Source organism: Cyprinodon tularosa, unplaced genomic scaffold (assembly GCF_016077235.1).
Source record: "Cyprinodon tularosa strain WSP-4 unplaced genomic scaffold, ASM1607723v1 ctg908, whole genome shotgun sequence".
Taxonomy (NCBI): Eukaryota; Metazoa; Chordata; class Actinopteri; order Cyprinodontiformes; family Cyprinodontidae; genus Cyprinodon; species Cyprinodon tularosa.
In genome coordinates this window covers 416,200-438,314 of record NW_024039683.1, presented here as the reverse complement: position 1 = coordinate 438,314, position 22,115 = coordinate 416,200, and the positions used below count along the sequence as shown (strand labels likewise).

The 22,115-nt window shown below is 40.3% G+C and overlaps 1 long non-coding RNA gene across 1 annotated transcript in view; it reads left to right on the top strand.

Moving 5' to 3' along the window:
* Positions 1-11,660: 11,660 nt before the first annotated feature.
* Positions 11,661-22,115, top strand: part of LOC119776086 — a 42,071-nt gene continuing 31,616 nt past the window's right edge. The window contains exon 1 of the long non-coding RNA XR_005279731.1: positions 11,661-11,755. This is a non-coding gene — a long non-coding RNA (uncharacterized LOC119776086). The remainder of the gene's footprint in view (positions 11,756-22,115) is intronic.

The following is a 22,115-nucleotide window of genomic DNA, read 5'->3' as shown; positions in this document are numbered from 1 at the left end:
GTTACTTTAAAGCTACCACGCATGATAACTTCTGTACTTATACACAAGAATTTCAATTAATCCCTTATTATGCCACAAGGGATTGATGAACTTTTTTTGTATCACATAGTCTGGATTATTAAGGTGTTAATTAAACACACTGGATGCTTCACTTTCTGCATCATTTATAATTAAGGTTAACCAATATGAACTAAAAGTGTCTCTAAATCCAGCTTTCTGACAGAAAACACTGAAGCTGGGGCGTTACCCGCTCTGATGCTGGTGCTGATGTGTTTGTACTCAATCCTGTAAGGAAAATGGGACAATGTCTCCTCATGAATATTCCATGGTTCTTTCAGCTTTTTCCTGCATGCACTTTATGTTTCTGACGCATGTTTGGTGTCTCTGGGATCAAAGCGGACGGGTCCATCCTGTCTCCGTCCTCCAGCTGTCTCTCAGACAACATAATCCCTCTCATGTCTCGAAGAGGAGGCGAGCTGAATCCATTAGAGTCCATTGTGCTTCTTCTGAAGAGCCCGATCTCATGCTGATGCATGCATCTCTAGCAGTTTGCTAGTATTGCAGTACTGTGTTTTTTTCATATTTTAGTCATTGCCTAATCTTATTTTAATGAGCTACTGTTCATGATTTCAGAAGATGATTAAAACAAGCAGCGCAACAATTAGAACAATATATCAATGTCCTTATATTTCCTCATCTTCCATATATTCAAATCATAGAAAGTGGTAGAGAAAATATACCTATTCACGTGAACACATATTTACATGTTTTACTTCACTGTGGAACATATGTGATGCAAACAAAGTAAATACATACATGTTCTGATATACAGATGCAATTTCCTAAAACTATGATTGCAAAGGAGGTAGCAGAACTGGTAGTCTGAATTTAAACTGGTGTTTGTTCCTTAAAGTAAAATGACTGGTAAAAATTATTTGCAACAAGGCTTCCATTAGCTATTTGTTGACCAAATGTCAGAAACCTTCTGTAAAGACAACAGGTTTGTCCATGTTTGAAATTACAGATTTCATTTAAAGGTATAGTGGAGGATTTTTCTGGGTGGATCATCTAAATGAGTGGTCGTCTTTTTTTATTTATTTTTTTTATTTACAGTGTCCTGTCTGGCGACGTTCAAATAAGAATAATTGTCTTGATGCCAAAAAGAGCCCAACAGATTTTGCTTTCACACGTGGAGCAGTACGGCTATCCCCACAGTGTTCCACTTGTTTTATGCATATAAATAGCTTTATTATAATTATGCAGGGAGTTTTACAGATTATATGGACACTGCAATGTAAGTGGAACAGGGAAGGAAAAGACAGAAAAAAAGAGAAAATATTATAGAAAGAGGAGATAAAAGAGAGATAATGATAAAACATCTTCAGTCTGCTTCATCACCTGCAAAGAGATTTAAAAAGAACAGCAAAAGCAACAGACATTTTATGAGACATACAATAACGTAACACCTGGATACTATCGCTGAATTAGTATTATTTAATCTGACATGTACTCTGTGTTACCTGAAGATAAGAATATGGGCTTTCTGTATAGAAGTGAATCTCTGAGTAACTGGAACCAAGCACCTGTAGTCATTTATGAAAGTGCACTTGTGCATGTAAATTTTATCCAAAGGAAAAATGCTCAATAGTGGTTGTGGAGAGCCGAACAGGCGCCCCCCGAGAGCACTATAAATAATTATTTTACTTAAGTAGCTTTTTTTTTGCATCTGTACTTAACTTAAGGATTTACTTTAAGTTTACTAAACACATTAAACTAAATGATCAATTCAGTTGTCTCCTTACTTTTTTTAAAACGACATGATGTGACACCTGTAACAAAACAGAGCACCATCATAATCCCACCAAGCAAAAATTGGTTGACAACAGCGTTGTTTTTGACAGGCATCTTAGATTTAGTCATCAAGGACGCAAACTACTATCACATTTTAGTGATAGTTTTAGTCAGTTTTAGTCGACTAAAACTCTAAAAACTCTCTTTTATGTTGCAAAAACAGTTAATATTTACCATTTCAAATAACAACCACATCATTTACCAGACTGACAGCTATAGCCTAGATAGTACAATTAGTGGATGCTGCTGTGCAGTTCATCATTGCTGATGGGCAGAAAACATGGATTTATAGAATTCAAATAAACTCTCTTTATGAAATAATGCCCTACTTTCTACAAAACTCTGAAATAATGCCCTACTTTCAAAAAACTTCTACAAAACTCTGTCTTACTAAAGTTGTGAAAATAGCAGATCTAGTTCAACACATAATATTGGTTAATATAGCAGACAGACAAGCTAACAAAACGAACAAAATAGGAATGCCGTAAAAATTCAAAAAATATCCACTGGACTTGGGTGTCCAAGATTTGAAAACGTTTCTCCACCTCTCCAGGAAGCTTTCTCAATTCAAATGTCTGGATCCGCAGTGAGTTTGAGTCTTTATAGACAAAGCCTTGTAAACATGCAATTGAAGAATGTTTAGTATCACCTCCTGTGAGCTGAAAGAAATGAAAATTTGATAGTTAGACAAAGGGATTTTTTGACGGTTGGCAGAGGTTGATCAGCCACATAGTTTATGAAGTAGCGAGGGCAGGAGGAGACATACTGCTGAGAGCGAACCATCAGGGTGGAGCAAGAAGGCAGCAAAGCTAAGCTCACACAAAGATGCATTACTGCACAAGAAAACAAATAGCTAAGATGTTCTGAAAAGTGCTTTAAATCAGGTATAGCTGTCTTAATCCATGCTGGGTCAGATCCTGACATTTAAAAATGAGGCAGGGAAAGCAGAATAAACATTAGCCTTGCTTCTTCGGATGCCCCCTGGACGCCTCCCTTGGGAGGTGTTCAGGCATGTCCCACCGGGAGGAGGCCCAGGGGACGACCCAGGACACACAGGAGGGACTATGTCTCTTGGCTGGCCTGGGAGCATCTAGGGCTTCCCCCAACAGAGCTGGAGGAGGTGTCTGCGGAGAGGGAAGTCTGGGAGTCTCTGCTTAGTCTGCTGCCCCTGCGATCCGGTTCAGGATAAAGCGGGAGACAACGAGTACGAGTATTAGCCTTGCTGCATGCAGTTAGCCGAGCCTTGTTGCTAAATAATTCTATAAACCTGTCAATCAGCCACACTTTATAATTGTCAGGATCCAGAGGCTTGCCCACCAGAGGGCGCCATAGATCCTTCCTGGGAGCTTGTGCTCAGTCGTTGCAGCTGTTCCCCATTAGCTCATTAAGAGTTTCCCTATATAAGCTGGAGGGGAACTTCACTCTAACCTGTTTTGTCCTCTCTGCTTTCCAGGAAGATCCCTGTCTGAACTCAATAAACCCTTGGACTTTTTCTCTGCCTTTGTGTGTGTGTTCTGCATCTGGGCTAGAAATCCTGCCGATCAATAATACTGTAGGTGATTGTGATGTCAGTGCCGTGTTGGGAGGTGGTGTGTAAATAAAGTTGCTTTCAGCTCTGGGTGCAGGAGAGTCTATGGGTCACAATCCAATGAAAAACTAAACAGCTTTACTGGTCATTAAAGATTTAATATTCATCTTGCACATTCAAAAATATATTGATATATTTCGAAATAATAAAATTTATAATTACATTTTTACTTTTATTTTTGCTATGTCTTTATCAAGGTCATTGGGTGAATGGGGCGGGACCCTAGCGCCCTCTCAGCCGTAATTGGGACAAAATCAGACCAACCAAACACAGCCCAATTGTCAACAACTATTTCTGGACTAAATCAAGGCTATGACTGACCAACCGAACAAGCCTAAAGCCACCGTCTAAATGACGTCTTGTGTTTGGGGGGGATCAGTCCAGCTGGAGCCCAGGTTGCTCATAAAAAAACTGTCATGATTTTATCTAAAGCTCGGACCCACATGCAGAGAAACCAATTCAGAGAGAGAACAGGGGAAGGGTTTAACAGGTTTATTGATAAGGCACGGTGCAGAGTTGCTCTGAACTCAGCTCAGCCAGAACTGGAAGGTGAAGGGAAGACAAACGATTAGTTCAGGCTCAGTGGGAAATTTCATCTGTGGATTTGAAGAAGAGGATCTGGTTGTTGACTAACGTTTCCAGAGAAGTTGTAGAATCTTTGACTCCGTTCTGTGTGGTGTTTTCCAGTGTTAGTCTGAGTCGGTGGAGGGCGGAACAGGGTTTACCCAGAACTAGGATGGTTGTTGGTGAACGGAGAAACTGACTGCCACTCAGATTTCCTGCTGTACTTGAACAGGTCGTAGTGGAGATGATTCCCTTGCTCAGAGAGTAAACTCAACGTCCTCTCAAGGAAACTGGATCCAAACCTCCTGTTTGAATCCCCAGCTCAGTTTGAGGCTCAGTTGATTCCTCCAGGGAGTGAAGGTCCGAAAAGGTCCAGTTTGCAGGATGACTTCCTGCCGAGAGGCAAAGACAAGAACAAAGTTAAAACGCAGGTAGACAAGAACTCAGTCTTACTCAGAGAAAACTCAGCTTGGCTAGAGTACCAAAAACTGGCAAACACTCTGGCGTCGAGGTAGTGGCAATCAGCAGCTTAAGAACACTTCGTTAACGAGGAAACCATCAGCAGGTGTGTGAGGAGGCGGACCAGAACCAGGCGCCTCCTGCTGGTGAAAAGGAGAACAACACAAAAAACATCCACACAGACTGGAGCCCTGACAAAAACACTGAAACATAGACAAAGACAGGGGGTGGAAAACATTGCACATGATGGATCAGATTTTGAGGAGCAAAGCATCTCCCCTGTATTCCCCATTTATTAGACCTTAAATTTACATGTTTACAGTGTTTTATTTGCAACTTTAATGCTGTGAATCCCAGAGCTCTATATTCAGCTTCTCATGCAGGGCTACTGTTACTGTCAACTATCCAAACAGGACGTAGCATCACACCTGATAAGTCTTAGCAAATTACTGCACAATAATGCAATTTAAATGTTTGACCGACTACCGGCTAATTTCTATTTGGTCTCGCCTCGTTGACTAAAACTCACACCAATAAAACTCAAGTTTTGGTCAAAAAAGATTCATGTTTATTTCCAATTCAATTCAGTTTCAATTCAGTTTATGTATATAGCGCCAATTCACAACAAAAGTCATCTCAACGCACTTTACGGTGGACCAGATCATACAGTCAAATATGATCGTTAGTTGTCATTATCATCATGAAAAAGAGAATGTTTACATGTTCCAAGTTTTATTTGCATCTTAAATGCTGTGAATACCAGAGCTCCAACAGTAACAGTAGCCCAGCTCCTCATGCAGGGCTACTGTTACAGTCAACTAGCCTGTCGGAAATTTAAATTCAAAACAAAAACTAGACTGAGTCAGTACTTTTTATGTTCTCTCCCACCAGCACAGCGAGTAAAAGATGGAAATGAACATATTCTCTGTGAATAGAACTATCTTTTTTAAGAGCAATTTTAGGTTATATTGTATCATTTCAGCCAACATAAAAAATGACTTTTACTTTTACAAATAAAGGAGTCAAGGCGTTTAACCAACGATTAGATTAATTGATTTGTATGATTTGATTGAATTGTCTCTGTGTCTTTAATGGCCTTGAGATGATATGTGATGTGGATAGAGGAATATAAATAAACTGAATTGAGGAGATGATTATAGTCTCTTACTATACATGTCTGCTTTTAAACCCTTAGCTAAAAGCCAGAGAAAGAAAAGAGAAACAAGGCTGTCAAAGTTTTTATCCTCATTAATATTTATTTTATATTTACATTATATTCTTCATCACGTCCTATTATATAACCATAAGATAACTTTATCTGTCATGGTAGGATGGCCAGGACATGTCTCTGGAAAGCATGAGCACACAGACTGCAGGCGTTTCATACTCTATGTAAGCACAGGCTGATAAATTCAGGTTGCTTCCGGTGTTAAAACACTCAAATAGATGACAAATACTGAAAGCAAAGGTGTATTAATGGAGAATGCATCCACTCTAAAGGAGGTCTCTCCTTTTTCAGTCCTGATTTATGCACGAAAGACGACAGTGCATTTCAATTTAGTTTAATTTACAACAGTGGTTGGTCCTGTTAATGTAATGGGCCTCACATTAGTTTAGGCAGGAAGAAGTACTTTTTCGACCACTCGTCCTTGACTTGAGTCCATCCCACCTAATTATTTACGACCAGGCCAGCAGCAGATATATATTCTGCTCAACAAATCGCTCGTTCATTCAACTGTTTTAGTCTTAGAATTTATCCCCTTCAGCATCTACCAGCAAATTGATTTTTGTACTCTGCTAAATCAGCCGCATTGAAGAGAAGCGTTATGAGGTTTCCACTTCAGTGTATGTCAAAATCGGGATGAAGGTTATAGAATGTTCTTATTCATACCTCTGCAGAAGATTGAAGGATGACCTGAGTCACCATCACTCAAATTTCTTTGAAGGGATTGCTCAAGGGGCCCCGATATTATCTACAGTCAGGTCAAATCCATTATGAGGCACTGAAGGAAAGTCTCAGATTATGCTAATTTAGTAGGAATAAAAAATATACTTCATTAATTAAAATGAAATATATACTTTATCAGCTTAAGCTGAGAAAGTATGAACAGTAATGTTAGCAACATATAGTATGATTTTAACATTTCGAGAGGATTTTTAAAATCATGAGGATAGAACTGTTTGGTGGTACAGTGTGCTAACCCTGCCTCCAGTCACAGAGCAGGCTAGTCACACAACACGTGCTGATTTCACCCACATTAAGCTGTCAGATGGGAAATCTCAGCAAACCTCCAGTAAAATGATAATTTCTGTATAAGATTTCAAATTTGTTTTATGGGGAAAGAATAAATCTGTATTATTTCTCTGGTGTTAATACAAGTATATGAATGAAAGCAGGCAGGTAGCAAAAAAAGAGTTATGATATAAATAAAAGTTATTTTATAATTGATTAATTCTGCATCTTAATGAGTCACTTTGACCAAATGTGACCCGATAACGGCTGTTTTTGAAGCAGCCTACAGTGAATTAACCACTGCAAAGGATGCTGTGGATGCTTTTCTCTGGTAAAAAGATTATTTTAAAATGTTTTCTAAACTGATAGCATGTTATGTGCTTTTCATATCAACATCGGCGCAGCTGAAGACCTCTCTACTGCATGGAATATGTTTACACAAAGCAGAAGCTATCGCAGCCAGTTGCTCAGTTCAAATTCAGCTGCTGCTTCTTCAGAACCCCAGATTCATTGGCCGATTACATCATAGGGCGGCGCCGAGGTCTGTTCGGTTGGAAGACTCGTCCTTATGTGGCCGACAATTGCATCCTTTATCGCCCATTTTTAAGGACTGGTCTGTTGTATCCGCCGTAGCCTTTGGTATCCCATGATTCATTACGCGTCCAAGCAAGCTGGGTGCTCCATGTCCAGAGAAAAACCGGAAATGGCGCTGAACAGTGGTGAATATTTTAAGTGCAGTTTAATATAATCCAAGTATTTAAATAGTTTTTTTCTGAAATAAATAAAAATAGTTGTTTTAAATGGTTATTGAGTCAGATATGTAGCGGGTAATGTTTGTTTTATTGAAAGGTTTTATCCGATCCTTCTGTAAATGGGCTTGGCTGACATTGGCTCAGAATCCAATATCTCTGCATTGTGGGGACTATAATTCTGATATCTGAGAAGAAAGTATTGCTGCTGAAGATCCTCAGAAATCTTATCAACATACAGAGCAGTATTAAGAAGTTCAGGTAATTATTTGGCTCAATTCACAAGACGTGACTACAGAGTTATGTTCTCGCCAAGTGTGTTCTTGAGAAGAATCTGCATCTTGTTGGCAGTCCACCGTCTGGATCCTACCTCACTCTATGGAGATGGACCGAACTGTTAAACCAGGTTAGGGACTCATATGGATAATCATCCTTCGTCAGATTAATTTGGTCACTAATCTGTTTTTTTCTCCAACCTAGCGCCCTAGCTGCTGATACCACAGATCATCAGCTCGCTCCTAGTTATAAATTGTCAGGATTCCTGTGTTTGTCTCCCTTCCTCCAGCAGGCGGCGCCTGGTTCTGGTCCTCCTCCTCAAACACCTGCAGATGGTTACCTCGTTAATGGAGCGCTCTTAAGTTGCTGACTGCCACTACCTCGACGCCAGAGTGTTTGCCAGTTTTGGGTACTCTAGCCAAGCTGAGTTTTGCTGAGCCAAACTGAGTTCTTGTCAACCTGAGTCCTAATCTTCTTTTTTGTCTTTGCCTCTCGGCAGAAAGTCATCCTGCAAACTGGATGTTTCGGACCTTCTCTCCCTGGAAGGATAATCTGAGCTTCAAACTGAGCTAAGGATTTAAACTGGAGGTTTGAATCTACTTTTCTCCAAGAAATCGTTTGAGCTTCACACTGAGCAAGGGATTCATCTCCACTACAACCCGTTCAAGTACCGCAGGAAATCTGAGTGGCAGTCAGCTTCTCCGTTCACCTACAAACAACTGCATTCTGGGTAAACCCTGTTCCGCCCTCCACCGAATCCGACAAACACTGGAACAACAGAATACAGACTGGAGTCAAAGAGTCAACAACTTCTCTGGAAATGTGAGTCAGCAACCAAATCCTCCTCTTCAAGTTCACAAATCAAATTTCCCACTGAGCCTGAACTAACCGCTGTGTCTTCCCCTCACTTTTCAGTTCCGATGGAGCAGTGTTCAGAGCAACACTTCATTCTGCATTATCTCTTCAATAAAACCTGTTAAACCTTTTTCCCTGGTCTCTCTGAATTGGTTTCTCTGCATGTGGGTCCGAACTCTTGATAAAATTATGACATAAATAAATACTTTGAATTATCCCACTGTCGGTCAGACTTCTTGTCCACTTCTTGTCCTTCTGTTCTGCATCATGAAAAAAACAGCAACAGTGCATTACAAAGCTAAGCTGAGCCAAAAGAGAGAACAATATGATGTCTGCTACTCATAAAGCGAGCTGTTTCATTTCTCCAACTCACATGGTGCTAAGTAAATGTTTACCTTTTGAAATGTTATTGTGTTGCATTCACAGGTCTGTCATTCATAACTGAAGTCTGGGCAGAGAAAATTAAATCAAATCCGTTTACAAACATCCATCCTGTGCAGAGGTCTAACAATAACGCCACCTCTGCTATGTTGACAGTCATGTTGACTCTGTGTCCCTTGCGGGTTTTGATTTATTTGACAGGTTAAAAAAATGACCGTGTTCTCGCTTTTTCTCTGAAACTGCCCAGGGGAAAGTTTGAAAATATTTTCTTTGGGGAAGAAATAATACTGGAGCCTGATCCTGATTTATGATGGCAGAAATGTGCTAAATATACATTTATTAAATAAATAACATATTTTTTCTGTTGGAACATATTTCAATATGTAATGATGGTAGTTTACTTATTATCGCATTCAGTGCTGTTTAAATATATACCAATGTAAAACATAATGAGAGGACTTAACATCTTGTAGAAACATATTTAGAACCAGTAACAATATGTTGTTTTCTGCTTGATTTTTTTCATTCTCATTTTGCAGATTAAAAGTTCTCTCTCCATTTAGCATCACCCCTTTATTTACTTGCATAATAATTTTAAAAGTCGTTTTAAATCTCCAGAGTTTTTAGTGGGTCTGTTGAGTATAAATATTGAAGCGCACACAGTTTTTTTGGCAGATTTATCTGCAGTAGCCAAGGGTTGATGAATTAGCTCTACCTTGCTTTTACCTCATCTATAATATTTAGGTTATCCTGAGCTATTTTCTGCATTTGTGCTGCTATAGGCTTAAGGTGCTGGAGGACATAGGGACCCATTTTCATCATTCTGCTTCATTCTATCTCTATTCTCCCACTCTGCTGTATCTGTTAGTTCAATCTCTAACGTTCTGCTCTCTCTGCTTTTTCTCATAGTAGCTTCATCTGGTCTGTTCCTGTTTGGCTGTGACTCCATCCTGGAGAGAAATATCAGCTGTGCTGCTGCCATCAACACCTTTGTTTCTAGATGTTGGAGCTTGGCCTGTTTTCCAGTGTAGTCCTGTTTCTCTGACTGTGACTAACTGGATGTGCTCTCTTCATCCTCTGACATGGGAGCTGGCTCGGAGCTCGTCTGCCTGGCTGTGTGTTTCCTGGACGGGGCCGCCTGTGGAGCTGGTTGACAATTGTCTTTTCTATCTCTGCTTCTTTTTCTGTCTGTTTCTGTCTCCTTGAACCCCAGTCGGCCTCAGCAGATGACCGCTCATTGAGCCTGGTACTAATGGAGATTTCTTCCCTTTAAACCTGAGTTTTCCTCTCCACTGTCGCTACAAGAATGCTTGGTGTGAGGGATTGCCTTGGAGTAAATTAGAATAGAACTTTTTGAATGAATTTGAATGTATGATCTAGTTGAATACTCTCTGTAAAGTGCCTTGAGATGACATGTTGTGAATTGGCCCTATAGAACTAAACTGAATTGAATTGACATTTTAGACAACCAGATGGGCATAAAGTTTGCACATACAAATATCTATTCTTATTTAATAATTACGTTTCTAATATGCACAGGGATGTGTAAGCAGTTGGCCTGGCCTAAGTAGGTATATTTAGATGTTGTGATTTTACTCACTGAACCTGTTAAGCATTTAGTTTGTGGATTTCTATAGTATGCTTTGTTTTGTTCTGTGTTCTCTAGATATACATAATTTTTCCTTTTCCTACATATTCACTATTAATTATTTATCCTTATTTGTTTTCAGTCCCTCCTCTTATCGTGTAGTTTTCCCCTTGATCATTCCCTATTTTCTAGTCATTAGTTTTATTTCCCTTTAGCCTTATTTAAGTTATTTTCTAGGTTCAATTAGATCCTGTTGTTCCCCCTGGTTATTCTCTTTTGCCTCCTAATGTCCTTTCCTTTTCTCTTAGTTCCTTCAAGTTACCTCTGTCTCCACCTGCTCCCTATCAGCTAATCAGTCCTCCCATTGTTTCTGTCTCCCATATATACACCTCTTGTTCAATTACTCATTATTGGAGCGTTTTCTTTCTTTAGGTTTATTCCTCCCTAGTGTCTCCTAGTTTTTTGGTCCCTGACTTTCATGTCGATCGGTTCAACAAAAACTTTTACTACTTTATTAAATTTTGCAAGAAATCATCTATGCCTCTTTAGTTCTGTATTTGGGCCCACAATTAAAATGCACTAAACTTAACATTATGGGGTTAAAGTTCAATGATGTATTGATTGATTGACCTGCTGACATTTGGTACATTGATTCCTTCTCAAACTGCTGAATGTTGAAACTTCCCATTTATCTACTTGTGTAGCTTATTTAATTAAGTTTGTCATACTCTGCTATGTGAGGCCGTTTACTGCCCTCATGGGGCCGAGCTTTAACAGCCTCTCTCTCCACAAAAACTAATTTGTTTTCATTACAATCAGTGGAAAACACTGTCAAAACTAATCTTCTGTGTTGAGCATGCAGCCACACTGTTTGCTGACCTCGGGATTTTCTCTGCTTTGGGCGGTGAAGTGATTCTTGATGCAGATTTGTGCTTAAATATTTGCCTTGAAACATGACAAAGCTATCTAAAAGCTATCTGACAGAGGCAGTTCGTTACTCACACAGGCAAGCAGGACGAGAAGCCAAGAGTTTCTTCAGCTGACTCGAGCGAACCAGTCAGATTTGTTTTCACAGTCAGAGTGCTTTTAGCCTTCCACTGAATGTCCAGCTGAGTTAGTGCATCCTATTGGACACCATGACTCATTCCAGCTGCTGGAATATTTAGGTTGGATCAGTGTCAGCTTGCCCACAGCCTCCAGCACTCATGAAGGTAAGTGGATGCTGAGGCATGCCGTCAATCTGTTTGCAGTCTAAAAGCTAATGTATGACAACCGTGTGTCATGTGTGCTTATTTATGTAGTTAATGTCAGCACAGAGGAGGTCACCTGAAGCTCAGACACTAGAATATTATTTATAGATAGTGTCTAGGGTTCTATTTCCTCACCATCAAATCAAATAAAATTAACTTGTTTAAGAAGGAATGTGTGATGATGACATTATGAAATTTAACAGACATCCATCTGTATGGAGATCATATCAAGATGAAGGCGGCCTCACAGAGCATTGATAAAAACTCCTTACAAATTGCCTTAATGTATTTTTATTCATGCTGCCTTCTTCTATTTAAGATATACAGATAACCAGCCAACAAATCCCAAAAAGAAGATTCAAAATGTCCAAAACAAATAGAAATGAAAGCAAAAAAAAACACAAATGGATGCAGAGGATAAAACCAGATTAAACAAGTCACCAATTTCCTAAATCTAAATGTCACTAAAGTTGCAGATGACATAACATTTAATAAAAAAATTAAAATGAAGATCTCAATACCTGCCCTTCCAGTGATGGAGCTAGGCTTTTAAAACAAGGGAGGCAAAGCGGTGGCAAGGTCTTATTCAGGGGGTCAATATATTAAGGGTTCAGTTAGACCACAAACAATAATTATGTTCCGCAAAATGTATTTTGAATTAAGTATACAGGAGAAATTGAAATAAACAAATACTTAATGTGCTCCACGGACTGATGAAATCCAATATTAAAGAAAAATTTGACGTAAAGTTATACCAGTCAAAACAAGACAGGACAAGCAGGGGTAGACATTTAAATCTGCACCATAAGACTAATAATAATAGAAAAAAAACAATACAGCTCTTTAAAACTGAATATAGTTGACCAATGCCCAATGATAAGAAAACAAGTTCATAAAGCAATCAGAACAGCAGAACTCTATGGTTCTGGTGAGCTGAAGCAAAAATGTTTTACAGAGACTTCCATATTTAAGGAATATGCCCTCCTTTACTCAACACTGAGGCCATTTTTCAATTCACAAGAACGCGAGTATGGACTTGTGTCCTTGCCAAGTATGTTCTTGAGAAGAACACAGGCAAGTGTGGATTTGGGGAGAACGGGAGCATGCAGCATAAATATGGGTCAATTGGAACAGATGCATACTGATGACATCACCACATGCCCGGCTCGTCTGGAGCTGTAATTCAGCTCCTGTTATTAATAGTCTCTAGATGATAATAAATTCTTACTTTTTTAATTTAGTGGGGGAATAATAGCCGACACAGTCAGATAAACACAAAACAAATGAATATTTTGGCAAATTAAACAAAAAACTCGCCATGAGAGCCAGCGGTCCGTCACACACGACTATGCCAAGAGAGGGCTACTGCAGACGGGTGCGGATTAGACCTGGTTGCCGTTACCCTCAGAGGTCCACTGGTTGCAGTGATCCTCTCAGCTTTGGAAATAGTTTTTGAAATTACGCATTAAATTGGTTAATGGGCCATATAGTGACGCTTAAAAGTATAATGTCCTCGCCTCAAATTATCTTAAAATGTACTTTTATTGAACAACAGCAACAGAAAGAGAACTTTTAACTAAATACTCTGAGCTCTGTGAGCACTAACCTGGAAGCTGCTGCCGCAGTGCATGCTGGGACAGCTGTTAGTCTGTTTTTCCTGTCCACTGTCACTTCAAGCATGCTTAGTGTGGATTGCATTCGAGTCAATGAGTTGATGCAATCAACTGATTTTCCTTAGATAGAAAACTTCGAATAAATTTGACTGGATGATCTGGTGAACTTTAAAGTGCCTTGAGTTGACATGTGTTGCGAATTGGCGCTATAAAAATAAACTGAATTTAATTGAATCTCGAGATCTGAAAAGTCTGCTCTGATTCATACTCTGTGAATAAGGAGGGGCGAGAACAACATCCGGGAACTTTGTCAAATCTCAGTCTGCTTGTCTTGTGAATTGGAACAGTGCTAGGGCTGAGACTGATGACGTTTCACAAGTACACAGGCACATGAGAACACACAAGTACGCATATTGAGAAACTGTCCGAGTGACTTAATCTATCATCTCCCATTGTTGTCCTAGGGTGGGTTTTTATTAATTTAAGCGCAGAGAAATGTCTTTTGCAGTGCTAACTGGAATCACAAGGACAATTTCACTAGGCCTAAAAAGTTAATGAAAACCTCTTTGTAAGGTTCCAAAAACACAACAAACTCAAGTATAGAAACTGGTCTCTCTCCACTTTTTGTAATGATCCAGTCAGAAGACCCAAAGTTTCAGCCAGAACACAGTTTATTAAAAACTCAGGACTTCAGGAGCACATCCACCGTGGGCCAGGGATTTCTAAGAAGGGAGATTAAGGTTAGTGGCTTGAAGGAGTTCAAATAATGAAAAGCATGAAACCAACAAAACCACTAACCTTAAAAGAGTTCTCCCTTCAGCAGCTTGAATAGAGCAGATTGCTCCTTAAAACTGTTGTTGGGTGGCCAACAGTTGGGTGGCTTGGAGCACAGAGGCAGGAATTAGGTCCAGGAAGCCAGACTCAGGCTTAGTGAACAGGGAGCTTGGCAGGAGGCAGAAGTCAAAGAGGCAGAAACAGGGTCGTTGTCCAGAGGGCAGAGAAATCCAAAAAGGGCTAGGCAAAAAGGGAAAATCCGTGAAGCAAAGACTTGGTCAGGTAACTTTAAGTGCTGGAAACTGCTTGCTAGTTGGTTTGCTGTTATCTGGCCCTGTCTGGATGCCACAGGCTGTCTTATAACTGCTTGAACACAGGTGAGAGACATTCTGCTGATTGCACTGCAGTGCAGCAGGCAGCAGCTGGAGATGATTGCTCACAGGGAGAGCAGAGCAGGCAGACAGGCCAGAATCATAACACTTTTCTCCCTTCTTAAAAGAAGACCTCTCATTTGATGAAGCTCATGCTTAAGGTCTTCTAAATCTGACTTGAATGGTGAATGGTGACAGGTGAGCAACTTGTTAGTGCTGGTTTGAATGATGTAACTCACTGAGAAGGAGACTTGGCGTCTGTTTTGGCAGGATGATGTCCAGTGGTCTGGGCGGATGTTGCAGGTCAGGTTGGTGATATCCGATGGTGGTGTCAGAGGGTGACAGGCAGGTGAGCTCAGGCAGGAGGGTTTTAAGAGTGAAGTCGAGAGTGAAGTGAGTTCTAAAAGCGGTTCTAGTCTTGGGATCCAGGGTTCTGTGAAGGAGCAAACAGAGAGCGGGGTTAGGATCGGGGTAAATTAGAAAGCAAGGCTAGGTAAAGGATCAGTTTATATCACGCAGGAGCACTAATGAACTGAAGCCAACCTCCTGTTTCCAGCTGCTTAAGAAGGGTGATACTTACCTCAGACAAAGAGCACCTGCCCATCAAGCCCTGCTGAGGAGAGAGAAAGGAAAAAAACGTCCTGCACCCAGACCTAGGAGTATGATAGGAAATGCTTTTCATTGATCCTGTGTGCTGCTGCCGCACTCTGTTTTGTAGCCGTTTGGAGCATGAAGGACCTGTAGGTCAGCTTAAGCAATTAAAAGTATAGCAGAAGAGTTCTGCGTGAGGATGCATACAAGTCCGCTGAGAAATTTGACCATTTTCTTTGCAAATCTTCATAAAATTCAGACAGTATTAATGTTTTCAGCGCTGTGGCAACAGGGGGGGCAAGGATTTGTTCTGGGGTGGCTATTGTCACCCCGACTATCCCTTTGGCTCTGCCACTGAACCCTTCCAGTTAAAATTAAACCACACATGGAAAAAAGCTTTAAAAACAACAATGTCACAATGCAAACTGAACCATTACAAAGCAACCTATTCACATATTTTAAATCAGTATATCAGCTACTTTAGTCCGAGCTCTTGGTCTGTATGAAGAGCTCATGTGAGAAACTTTCTAAGATGGGAACAAGGAGTTTCTTAAAATATTAACAACCTTATCATTACAAAAGCTTTTCAACTGGTGAGGTTGTTTATTTGCTTTGGTCTCAAAATAGTTTCCTGTTGACTTGAGGAGGGCTTCAGAAGGACCTGAAACTAGCAGCTTCAAATTGGTAATAGGGTTTAAACCATTGATTCAATTACACTCTGGGAATTAATTTCTACAGCGGATCCACATTAAAACAATATAAGAATCACATTAGATTGGAAATAGATTATAACACATTTAAGTAGGTAGAGCAAGTAGTACAGTAATCAGTGCCGATATTCCTACACATATATGTAAGGAGTCCCAAACTGCCCTAATCTATGGGGTTGTCATGATTTTATCAAGAGCTCGGACCCACATGCAGAAAACCAATACAGAGAGACCAGGGGAAAGTTTAACAGGTTTATCGAGATGATTGTGATGAATCCAGTGTAGCTCTTAACATGGCTCAACCGGAACTGGAAAGTGAGGGGAAGACACTGCGGTTAGTTCAGGCTCAGTTGAAAATTTGATTCTGAAACTTGGAGAAATAGATTGCAGATTCACGTTTCCAGAAAATGGTTGACTCTTTGACTCCAGTCGGTGTGGTGGTGTTCCAGTGTTAGTCTTATTCGATGCAGGGCGGACAGGGTTTACCCAGAATGCGGTTGTTTGTAGGTGAACGGAGAAGCTGACTGCCATATAGATTTCCCACGGTACTTGAATGGGTTGTAGTGGTGATGAATCCCCTGCTCAGAGAGAAGCCCCAGACGTTCCTTGGGGAAATGGGTTGATCAGAATCACACCCTTGAATCCTCAGTTCAGCTTGTTTCTCAGAAGATCCTTCCAGGGGAGAGAAGGTCCTAAACATCCAATTGTAGGATGACTTCCCAAAACTGGCAAACACTCTGGCATCGAGGCAGTGGCAGTCAGCAGCTTAAGAGCACTCCGTTAACAAGGTAACCTTCCGCAGGTGTGAGAGGAGGCAAACCAGGACCAGGCGCCACCTGGTGGAGAAAGGAAGACAAACACACAAAACACAAACCACACAGACAGGAGTCCTAACAGGGGTATCCCTACTTTTAAATTAAGTGTTCTCACTTCCTGATAGATGGTGAGTACTTTCTTTAATGAACCTTTGAAATAAATGCTATGTTTCTGCCAAAAACAATGTTATTTGTTGACAGGAGATGTTTCCTATTTACATGTACCCTGTTGATAAATGGCTTGTGTGCACTGCAACAACGTGTTCAAACTCTCAACCACTCCCTACTTCCTGCCCATATAAGGAGCAACAGCAATTCATGTCAGTAAAAAATTTCACCATAAGTTTATGATATTATGCCCAACAAGTCAGGGTTCTATTTAAAGGAAAAGTATGTATACTCACAAAGCAAAGCCCCGCAGATAGAGAAGCATATTGAAGTACATTTTAAGCTCATTTAACATTTAGACAAATGTGTGGGAAAATAACATGGTCAGTACCGAATCTGAACACTCTATCATACAAACCAAGTGCAAAATTAACGAAGGCATATAAGAAAATACAGTACATATATATTGAGAGGTATAAGATAAGGGTTGTTACAACACAGTTAACACATGGGAATTATTAGAACATAAAAAAATCAAAACCCAAAAAACTCAGGATGGTGATGACATAAACTTGTTTATTTTGCAAATGCAAAGTAATTTCATAAAAATTCTGAAATCCTGTTAAATTAACTGAATGTTAATTTAAAGTCGCAGAGGTGATGGAATATTGAAAAAGAGAACTCTTTCTCTGTAGCTTTAATACATGGAAATGGTGAAAGAGCATTGATAAATGGAGCTTCTTCCAAATATTGTAATAAAAATAAATTTAAAAAGATTATGAAATATAAATAACCAAATGACCCAGACTGCTTTGAAACCCTCACTGAGGAGACCTTTAAAAATTACAAAAGTACTTGAAATGATGCTCCTTATGGAAGTGAAGCCTTCGGGACAGAGAAGCTGTTTTCCATTTCATTACTGTTGGTTTTTCTCTGTCATATTTTCATTGTGAGCTATGATGGAAAGCCTGAAGGCTGCTTTAAAGCCTCTATACGATAAAAGAAACATAACAGGATGTCTATGATAGGTTACGGGTTAGCTTTCAATACTTGTGTTCTGCTTTGAAGATCCCTTTGAAAGAAATTGCGTTCCAAGGCCTGATTTCAGCCCCAATCATCACCGCCCGTTCTTTGATGTTACTTAATGTAGAAAACATGTAAGGTAGAAGGTTGTCAGACGTTAGGAAAACCTTTATTGTGATGCACATCCAGATGATGGATGAATTTTGCAAAACGGTTTCACATCCGCTTTTACATCCTCTCACATGAAAAATTCAACTAATAACATACTTTACAGGATAAAGTCAAATAATATTTAGTCTTTATTGAGAATGAAGCCATAAAGTCTTCATGAAGGGCACACAGCAAACAATCAGAAGATAATCTATTGGTCAGATTAGAAATTGACCTATTCTGCTTTACATGCATTAATCATAGACAGGTTTCTGTCATGTTGGGCTTCAGGTGCCTAACCCACATGCAGAAACACTCAGAGACTGGGAAAAAGTTCAGATTTTTTGAAGTTAGAGCACAATCAATAAACAGATCCAGGGGTTATCAGATCCAGGACTGGTCACGAGTGGGTTCACTGCAGAGGGGACAGAGGAGTTAGTTGATGTCCAGGTAATTCGAAAGATGAAAGTATGCAGGTCTGTACCTGCTCTGGAGTCTGAGCTGAGCGGCAGAGGGGGGGAACCAGGAGGGTCCAGAGGCTGTTGGCAGGCAGAGGGCTTGGCGGAGGCAGAGCTTGGTTTGAGTGTTGGCAGGGTCTGATTTGAGTTTCCGTTCCAGTTTCTTCAGAGAGTGGGCAGGCAGGTCTTTGACAGGGATTATACTCCAGGATTCTTCAGAGAACAGACAGGCAGATTCCGACAGAGAAACTCTTCTGGGTGTCTGGTTTCAGGCAGGTTCAATCTAGGAAGCAGAGAGGAGAAAACAGATCAGGTTCAGGTTCAGGTTTTCAGGTAGTCAGAGATTCAGACAGGCTGGTTGACTCAGGCTTGCTAATCATAACTGGCAAACACTCTGGCACTGGAGAGACGTCCTCTGCCTACTTATATACTGGTCTCCTGATGAGCAAACGAGCGACAGGTGGTACAATCAGCTCCAGCTCCAGGAGACCTCGTACGCCCTCTGGTGGAGAAAGTGGACAGACCTCCAAATCCCAACAGTTTCAGATATTACAGGCTAACAATGGAACCAAACAACCCATTCATCGGTTACCATTTGCATGTTTCCAAGCGATACAAGGCGTTGTCTATATAAGACTCAAACTCACTGCGGATCCAGACATTTGAATTGAGAAAGCTTCCTGGAGAGGTGGAGAAACGTCTTCAAACCTTGGAAACCAAGTCCAGTGGATATTTTTTGAACTTACGGAATGACTATGACCTGGATGACTGAGAATCTTCATCAGCTTACATGCATTAACTATGTCCAGAGTGAAAATGGGATTTGCTGTAAAATGTTGGGGGTAACGTCTTGTTGATGTAAGTGGATTATAGGAGCTGAATCTAGAAAAACAAGCATTTTTATAGGCTAATCCGTCATGCTAATTCGCATGCATGAACAGATATACAGTACATCCGGGTGTCCATAAATAATGTAATTATGATACTAAAAACACTTATTTCTATTCTAAACTCACTAAAGAATATTAATACACATCTGTAAAAAATGACTTTTGTGAGACAATTTTTATGCTTTTTACATTATCTTTTTTAAACTGCTTCTCTGACGTCATTATCAGACATGCTCAGAGCAGTCCAGTGAAATATGATTAAACCACGTTTATCTGCATTTTAGTTTTTTCATTCTTTAGATTATGCACTATGTAGCATAAGGGTCAAAGGAAACGAAAACACAAAACTCAAAAACACTAGATTTATGTTGAAATCCAAGACTGAAAAAGTTAGCCACCGGAAGTAGCATAGATCCCATTTCCGGTGCAGATCAGGCAGAGACGCCTGATAAAAGAAAGGATTTTAAGGCATTTATTTTCTCAAGAAATACATTATTAACCTTTAACACATTATATTTTAGTACTTCTACTATTTTTGGGGAGGGAAAACGTCATTTAGGTAATTTTAACAAAATAAAATCAAGGACGACCAGGAAGTTTACCTGGGTGCGCATGAGCGAATGAGCTGATGGCGCATTCGCAGAATGGATCGTGCTTCAGGGACGGATCTGGTAGTGACAGCCCATTCAAAGGACATATTGTGGGAAGAAAAATAAGGTAAGCTAAAACATCCAAGATCCATAAGTACATCAAGGACAAAGTTCCAACAGACGATGTGCTCAGTGAATATCTCAGACAATGGGGAACAGAAGATGAAGGGCAAGAGGTTCTGTCATGGGAGGATGAGCACCTACACGGGATGGACCACTGAAACATGACCAAAGATGTGGATATCAGGAAATCCTACCAATTGCTAGACAAAGCCAGAATGAAGGACAGCATAGAGGCACTCACCATGGCTGCACAGGAGCAGGTCCTGAGCAACAGAGAAATAAAGGCCCAGATCTACCACACTAGAGAAGACCCGAGGTGCAGACTGTGCAAAGTGGCCCATGAGACAATCCAGCACATAACTGCATGGTGTAAGATGCTGGCAGGGAAAGCTTACATGATCAGTGCCATAACCAAGAGGCTGGAATAGTGTACAGGAACATTTGTGCAGAGAATGGGCTGGGAACCCCAAGGTCAAAGTGGCAAACACCCCCAAAGATGGTAGAGAATGACCGAGCCAAGATCCTGTGGGACTTCCAGATACAGACGGACCGAATGGTAATGGCAAACCAACCGGACATTGTGGTGGTGGACAAAAAGCAGAGGAAAGCTGTTGTGGTTGACATAGCAATACAAAGTGACCATATCCTGAAAAATGAACATGAGAAACTAGAGAAATACCAAGAGCTAAGAGAAGAGTTGGAGAAAACCTGGAGGGACAAGGCATCAGTGGTACCCATGGTCATTGGGGCCCTCGGGGCAGAGACCCACAAACTCTCCGAGTGGCCACAGCAGATCCCTGGAAATACATAAGATATCTCGGTCCAGAATAGTGCAGTTCTAGTTTTTATATAGTGGCGACCCAGGAGAAACTCGGAGTATAGTCGTTGCTCCTCCACTGTGAAAGGCATGTATTCCGGATGCCTCCTGGTTGCCTCACTCAGGAGGCGTCTAGGTATGTCCTATTAAGAGGAGGCCTTGTGGAAGGCCCAGGATATGCTGGAGGAACTATGTCTCTGAGCCTACCTGGTGTCGCCACGGGATGACCCCAGAGCAGATGGAGACACGGCCCCGGATACAGCGGAAGAAGCAAAAGAAAATATATATATTGGGGCTGAATATATATATATATATATATATATATATATATATATATATATATATATATATATATATATATATATATATATATATATATATAATAAGGGGGGAAAAATATATATATATACATCAAGGGATAAGAAGTAGATTTAAGTTGAGCACTGCAGTGAGAAGTATGATACGTAAAACAGGGTGCACAGTTGGTTGGTATCAGGCCTTGAAATTTTTTGGCTGATGTAAGGAGGTTTGCCTGAAAGCAAAATTTTAAAGAATGATAAATGAGTCAGGATTCTTCTATCTCCATCAAAGGAAAGACAAAGTTGTACTTTGGAAATCAACAAAAAATCTAAATGTAGTTGGCTTTTTAAGAGGAAAAGCTTGACTAATACAATGTAGACATGATATTCAAAGTTGCTGCTGAAATAAAACAGGGACCCTAAGAGTTGAAGCCATTCAGAGAAACACAGGACATCAATAATTCAAAGTGAATGTAGCTAGTTGAAAGTGTTTCTAAAAAGAAACAAGGCTCCTTTGCATCTGTTCATTTTTCTGTGACTACTGGCACCATCACACATCATTAAATAATGATGCACCCTTATCTCGTCTGCGGTCTGGGAAGGGGGTGGGGGGGTGTTCAGTCTGGCTTACAAGCTTTCATCTACGCACTGTAACCCGTTCTTTCAGGAACTTCTCTCTTTTTGGATTACAGCAGCGCTATCTGAAACCTTTCTACCACGCATCCCCCAAGTTTCCACCCATATCAGAGATCAGCTCAGGAATTAAAAATTAATGTCTGTCTAGTGCTGAATGAATATCTCTGATTCGCAGGCATGAAGGTCACCGCTAACTTAGCATCAGTCCGCCAGTTCACTCAAACTTTTTATTTGTTCTCTTGGAAAACTAATTCTTGCAAAAATGTGTTCTATGTACTACTGCATAAGGGTGCGCACAATATTTTAAAACATAATCCTACTACAGCGCACCTTCTGTAAGGGTTAGAGGAACA